The following is a 7,379-nucleotide window of genomic DNA, read 5'->3' as shown; positions in this document are numbered from 1 at the left end:
CTCATCGGGAGACGGATTCATGTTGGCTACCTTATGATGATGCACATGATCTCCTGTGTTGAGAGCTCGACGCGTGTACTCCCCTACGGCCGCTTCCTTACCCGTGCTTTCAAGGATGCCGGGATCGACTTGAGTAGAGAGACAGATGTTGAGGCCCCCACCACTTATGACACGTATGATGAGCAGTCTCTGGGCCGCATGAAGTTCGAGAAGGCACCCGATGGCTCCTGGGTTAGGAAAGCCGAGCGACAGGGTCAGGGACATGATCAGATACACCCTGGAGTAGAGGAGGAGGCCGAGATTAGAGAGATGGAGGATGGGTTGGACCCTCAGAGGGACTTTCAGCAGAGAGGGCCCGAGGTTGACATTCCACCTCCACATCAGTCAGAGGGCATTCATTTTGAGGCTACATTCTCCGAGCCTATGATGACTGAGCCGTCCTTCACAGCAGGCCCTTCATCTCAGCCATCATTTACCGAGCTACCATCTCAGGCTCCTCATGCTCCTGATTATCCACCTTGGATGGATTTGTCAGCACAGATCAGCTCTCTCGGGACACGTATGGAGGAGTTAGCCGTAGTGCATGATACTCGTTTTTCTTCCATGGAGGATCACATCGATCAGTGTGAGGCCGGCTTCACCTCTCAGTTTGAGCATCTCGTAGAGAGGATTGAGCGGCTTGAGAGCCGCCAAGAGAGTCAGCACGAGGAGATGATGGCTTACCTACGTTCTGTGTTTCCACCACCACCTCCACCTCCTCAGTCTTGAGTGTGTTTGGGATCCCCCTTCGTTTCTTTTTGATGTTGCCAAAGGGGGAGATATTTATTGGATATAGGATCTATAGGATCTAGGAGTCTCTCATGCATGTCATTGTTATCAATGTCATATCTATCTTATTGTACATGTGAGATTTCCATATATATATGATATGATATTTTTATCAATTGATTCTTCATCTTTTACATTGCTTATCATTTGATTGATCCATGATTGGTTTGAGGGGGATATTTATTTCTCTCCTAGATAACCAAGGTTTGTCATCATCAAAAAGGGGGAGATTGTTAGCCCAAGGGTTCTCCTAATCGGGTTTTGATGATAACAAACCATGGTTAAGTAAGTAATTGGTTTAATGTTTAAGAATCTCAAATATTAACTCCGAAATTCATCAAAGGACCAATCTATGAAGCATAAGGAAATAAAGAAAATGTGGATATCTAACTGATTTTGTACAATTTTATATCCAACACACCATGGTGGATCAATTGGATTCATTAAAATGCCATGGTTTCATATATATCTAAACAAGAATCTGAAAGTAAGTAGTTCTCAAGTTTTCATATTGAAGCTTGGTAGCTTTTCGGGTGTTTTGGTAAGAAGATGACTACTAAACCTTGGATCTTGTCTCTGGAAGGAGATTAAGATACTTGACCAATCCCTGATGGGTATTGGAAGCCTTTTTAAAAGTCAATAGTATCTCAATTTTACCTATAAAAAAAAAAAAAAAAAGTTATAGAGTCAATGGATTATATTAACGGATGTGCTCATACTCTTGCTCTCTTTTCGCGCCTTTTTAATACAATTTCTTAGTTATATAAAAAAAAATTAATTACTGGATGTGTTGATGTTTAGGCATCATGTTTCCTTGTTACGGTAGGGGATAATTTTGGTTTATCTTGGATTACTTCATCCTATCAATGTGTTATATAGATTGATAATTCTGTTTTTCGTCTTTGGGAACCAATTTTTTGGAGGATGGATTCAATACAGGGCTACAAGTTAAGATTGATAATTTATCTTGCATTACTTCATCCTATCAATGTGTTTTATATATTGATAATTCTGTTTTTTCGTCTTTGGGAACATATTTTTTGGAGGATGATTTCAATACAGGGCTAAAAGTTAAGAACGAACCTGGAAAACCCCATAACCTTCCATTTTTCCCCAAATAAGACGAGCTGAGTGAGGAAGAACTTGAAAATATGGTAGACGAACGTTACAAGGATGGTTCTAAATTTATTGATTTTCTTGTGTAATGCATAGTCTAGTTGGAGTTATTAGATTGGTGACTAATGCCTTCACCCTACAGAGAGTGGGACTATGAAAGTTCACTCCTATGTAAACCGGTCGACCGGTTATCTTCAACCGGTTGCCTACTTACTTATTAGTGAGCAGAAATCGCTGTAAAAGCACCATTGAGTGGATTCCCAACAGATTTGGAGACAAATCCACTAGCAATGCCCACCCTCCTGAACTATAAATATGATTACTTCTGTACTTTACCTCCAAGTAGTTCTTCCCATGGAAATAATTAATTTCAAGCGCTTGACTCACTAGCAATGCCCACGCTCTGCTTAACTATCCAGGACCCCTGAGAAATTAAGCTTACAGTCCTCATTATATTACGCCAAATTTGAAGTCAATTCTAAAGACCTAAAAGCAGAATGACAAGGCTTGCATGTTCTGAAGGTGTTTTATCCACTTCTCTATCTTCTATATCCTCCTCGGTCTTCTCCTATGCGAGTGTTTCAGCTTCAGTTTTGACATCCTGCTCACTTTGAGGCAACCTAACATTGCTTGTCAACTCTCTTGATGAGAAATAAGAGGAAGGGTATTTCCCTTGCTTTGCTCTAAACAACTCTCGTAATGCTGCAAATGCAAAAAAGTAGAGGTTTTTATTTTAATACACACAAAATTCATAAAAATGAATAAAAGGAGAAAGCACATAGTTAAACTAGCATGTTTCAGAGCCAACAATGTATGCTAAATTGTAACATCTTTTGAAAAAGATCAATAAATGCTACGTCTACAACTGAGAGAGAAAGAGAGAGCACATAGTTAACTTGCATATCACTAAGTATGTACGTTTATTCAAAATACATGACTAACTTTCTCAAGCTATAGCATATATCCAGTTAGTTTGGGATTTCATTTGAGTCACAATCTTGGTTTTAGCAAGTATGGTTTTTGTACTTTATAATTTGTACTCCTCAGACCAGAAGTAGTCGACACAAAGCTTGGATCAGCTGAGTTGATTTGGGTCGAGTTGAGTTGAGAATACTCTTTATGGTGAGAGTTCTCTGTATTCTTTCATGGATGCAGTTACTAATGTGACTAACCATGAAAATTCTAATGTTTCTGTTTATGTTACTCCTTCTGTTTAAATTTTCCAGGTTATGTTGATCCTAAAATCGCATTTCTGCACAGCTATGGGTTCCCAATTGGACAAGGTAATGGCAATATTGCCATTACAACAGCTTTAACAATATAAATGTTTAACTGCTACCAGATAGAAGAAATATCTGACAAGGAACAAATGCAGTTAACACTAACACCATGGCCACTATAATCTAATAAATAAATTAATTAATTCAAAAAAAAATCATCAACATGAGATAAGAAGAATGCTCAACAAACTTACTCTGATCTTGAGGGACCAAGAGACATAAGTGTCTGAAAAATGGCCTATGAAGTCCCATCAACCACACCCACAGCCATTATTGCAGGATGATCATCTCACTGTTGAAGATAAAGCATGTTCAATGTGATGTTCATATTTTAACAACAGGCAGTCAATTAGAAAAGCTACCAACCTTTCCATGAGAACCCCTATCTTTTGCTTCTTTAAATAGCCGTAAACCTGTATACCACCCATAATTTTAAACATGGAACTTCAGCCATCTCAAAAAGATGCAGGGACCTAGATTTGCACCCCAATGCGAACTGTAGGTGATGATGCAATTTGCGATAGAAGTTGTCCAATACTTTGGGCCATTGGGAGAAGAACAGGTGAGAATTGTGGAATAGCTAGGCTTGCCTCATGCAAAATTAGAAATATAAGATAAAAGCGTGTTAATCTCAAAACACTTCCAATTGGAACAAAAGGTAAGAAAGATATAAACCAAATAACTGTTATTAGCTTAGGCCATACATTGCTTTCAAAACTGAAAAGGATGGATGTGTAGCCTTTAACCGGTCGACCGGTTATTCTCTACCGGTTGGCTACTTATCTCAACCGGTAGCCACTGGCCATTTGACAATGCAGCAACTAAAAGGGTCAGTGGCTACCGGTTGAGATAATTAGCCAACCGGTAGAATAGAATCGGTCGACCGGTTGAAAACTTCATTTTGTTTTCATTTAGGTATGTCATATGGCTTCTGATTGCAAGGATTTTGAAGATTCAATTGTTCTTTGGGTTCATTACACATTTTAATGATGTAAAACACAACCTTTTTTTCTAATATATCGTGATTGGTTTTGTTGTAACGCCAGCAAACTCAGCACTCTTCATGTTCATTATTTTAAAGATATATGTGATTGAATTTAATCTTCTTAGCATCTTTCCTCTTTTAGTTTACTTGTAAATTCTTTCTCTACCAAATGAATTTCTCAAAATTCATAATCTGCCATCTCATAAATAAAAGAAGTCATGCCTGTCGATAAAATGTGATGACAGAATGAAATCCATCATAACAATCAAAATAATTGTTTCCTTAAGGTTTGAATAACAGAAATAATGAGATAATTTCCATATTAAGAACAGTTGTTAGTAAAGAAAGTAGGGAAACCAGTCACAAGAACTCTTAAATTTAATACAAAATAATTCTTACATTCATTACATAATTCTAACAGTCACAATAACTCTTTCGGACGTTTTCTTCTAACTTAACTATGCCAATCAAATTTAAAATAGTGACATCATTCTGGATTAGGCTTAGCACCAAATAGTTTGACACATGAGGCATATTAATAACATGATAGGTCTGCGAGATAAAATGCATGGATCAACGATATTTAACTTAAAAGTGAATAAAAAATATTAGAGAATCAACAAATTTGGTAATTTATATTTATTGAATATACTAACACTATATATCAATGATATTTAACTTAAAAGTGGTTTAGTTCTTAACTTAAAAGTAGTTTTATATAGATACTTTAGAGGTTTAATGTACACTCCTTGACGTATACAACCTCCTTTACATGTAACATGGAAGAGCAAAGAATACAAGGCAACTAGTAAGGACTATTACAGGTTATATTATCTTTAAGATTACAAGCAATGTAGACTTCTTTGAATGTTAGGAGCCTCATATTTACAAGGATACATCATCAGAAATATGTTCAATGCCGTACATTTTACATGGCTTTTCAATTAAAAGGAGGTGTCCCAATTTTATAAAGCAGGGTTCAATGGTTCAAAATGTTCACATTAGCCATAAAAAATTCTAAAGATTATGGTTTTTTTCATATAGTCGTAGAAAAGTTTTTATGAATAAAGAGAAATGATTTGATGATACAAGTAGTCTAAGTAAACAAATTACATATTGCATAACTATTGGAAAAATCAATATTAGACTGTTATCACATTCATAGTTTGTTTCAGTTTCTATTAGTTAAGTATTATAGTTTTAGAGTTATTTTAAAGAAGATGAAATTGTCTTAAGGTTTATTATAAGAAGATAAGTCTTTATATTGATAGGATTTCTAATTGGATGAGACACTAAGTGTAGGATTCTAGATATATTCTAGGTTTGAAGAGAAACTCATGACATGACAAATATGTAAGAAGGAAACAAAGATAGAACATGAAAACATGAGCTTCATTCATGCCTAATTAGGCATGGTCATAGGAGTGAGGAATATGTATATAAATCTTATTTAGCCTTCACCAGAAACACATGTTGCTTCGCACTACATCATATTGCAACTTACAAAACTGAATATGAACCGGTCGACCGGTACTGTGCTACCGGTATAGCAATTATCTCTACCGGTAGACACTGCTAATGTGATTATGCAGCACACAAATGCTGTGCCAATCAAGGCTAACTATGCATCATCACCAACAAAGCCCTTAACTTCCAATCAAACAAAACCAATATGATTCCCGGAAGATAGATTATCCTTATCAATCCAAGTAACCAAAGCTAAAGTAACCAAAGTCATCCACACTCCTTTATATAAGGCAATGCAACTCATTAAATATTTTTTAGGTGTATAAAGCTAAAGTTTGTAAATTATTTATTCTATTCATAACACAAAACCAATAATCATTCTTCACCAAATCGTAACTCAATTGCCAAAATTAAAAGAGAAACCATCCCTTCCAACAGCCTTCTTCCATTAAACTCTAAAGTGAACTATAATGGTTGAGATCCTTTAGATGTCATTTAGGTTTTTTATCCGGTGATTCGTAACTCAAATGGTATTACCCAGTTATGACTAGATTGCATAATTAATGGTTGAGATCCAAACCCCTATTTTTTTTGTAAAAGAGCAAAAAAATTATAGAAATACCTTTTTTTCTTGGGCCTCCTTATAAATAATCACCAGTCCAACAAAAATACCACTCAATTTGTGAAAAGTAAGGACTCTCAGTGAAACAACAAAGACGTAACACATTTGAATATAATTAAAAATCTATAAATGATAAATGAGAAATTGAAATGTGATTAATATCCTCTAGTTTGAATTTAATGAGTTAAAAGTGGTAAATTGATTTATTAGTCTGAATTCGGAACCATAGTGACATATTTGAGTATAATTAAAAAGTTATAGATGGTAAATGGGAAATTGAAATGTAATTCAATATCCCCTAATTAGAATTTAATTATTTAAAAGTGGTAAATTGATTGATTTATATGAATTTCAAACTATAGTCTCATATTTGAATATAAATAATTAGTTATAACTATTTAATGGGGAATCTAAATGTTATTCAGATCCCTAATTCTATTTAATTAATATAAAATATTAATTGATTGATTTATGTTAATTTCAAACTATAGTTGCACATGGGGATATAATTCATGGAAGATGGCATAAAATTTATTCATTTATGTGAATTTTGAACTATAGTTCTTAATAGCTACCGGTAGAAAAAAAAATGCAGCCGGTTCCTTTGTTGGTCGAGTGGAATAGGATTTTCCTTTTGTTGTCATTTACCTTTGTGATCCGGTCATGATGTAATTAGATGATACAATTGTGATTCTCCATATTACAATGGAACTGGTTCATTTGATGGTCGGCCGGAATTGGACTTTCCTTTTGTTTTCATTTACCTATGTCATATGGTGATGATGCATTTCTGCACAAATAGTAATAAGCAAGATTGAGTCATACTCATAATGCATTCTTGTTTACTAGGAATTTTCTATTTCTAATTGGTTTCTATTTCATTCAAATTTCCAATACTCTAAAAGTTCCTATAGATATATAGTTTATACTTTTACAAACATTATTTTGTATTTACTACTCCTTTTTTATAGTAAATATTTTTTTAATTATTTTATGAATTGAAAATACTTTTAATAAGAATAATTAAGAAATAATTTTTGAAGGTAAATATTAACAATTTGATATTTAGCAAATAAAAATG

The sequence above is a fragment of the Vitis riparia genome, chromosome 18 (genome assembly GCF_004353265.1).
Source record: "Vitis riparia cultivar Riparia Gloire de Montpellier isolate 1030 chromosome 18, EGFV_Vit.rip_1.0, whole genome shotgun sequence".
NCBI lineage: Eukaryota > Viridiplantae > Streptophyta > Magnoliopsida > Vitales > Vitaceae > Vitis > Vitis riparia.
This window is presented reverse-complemented; position numbering follows the sequence as displayed.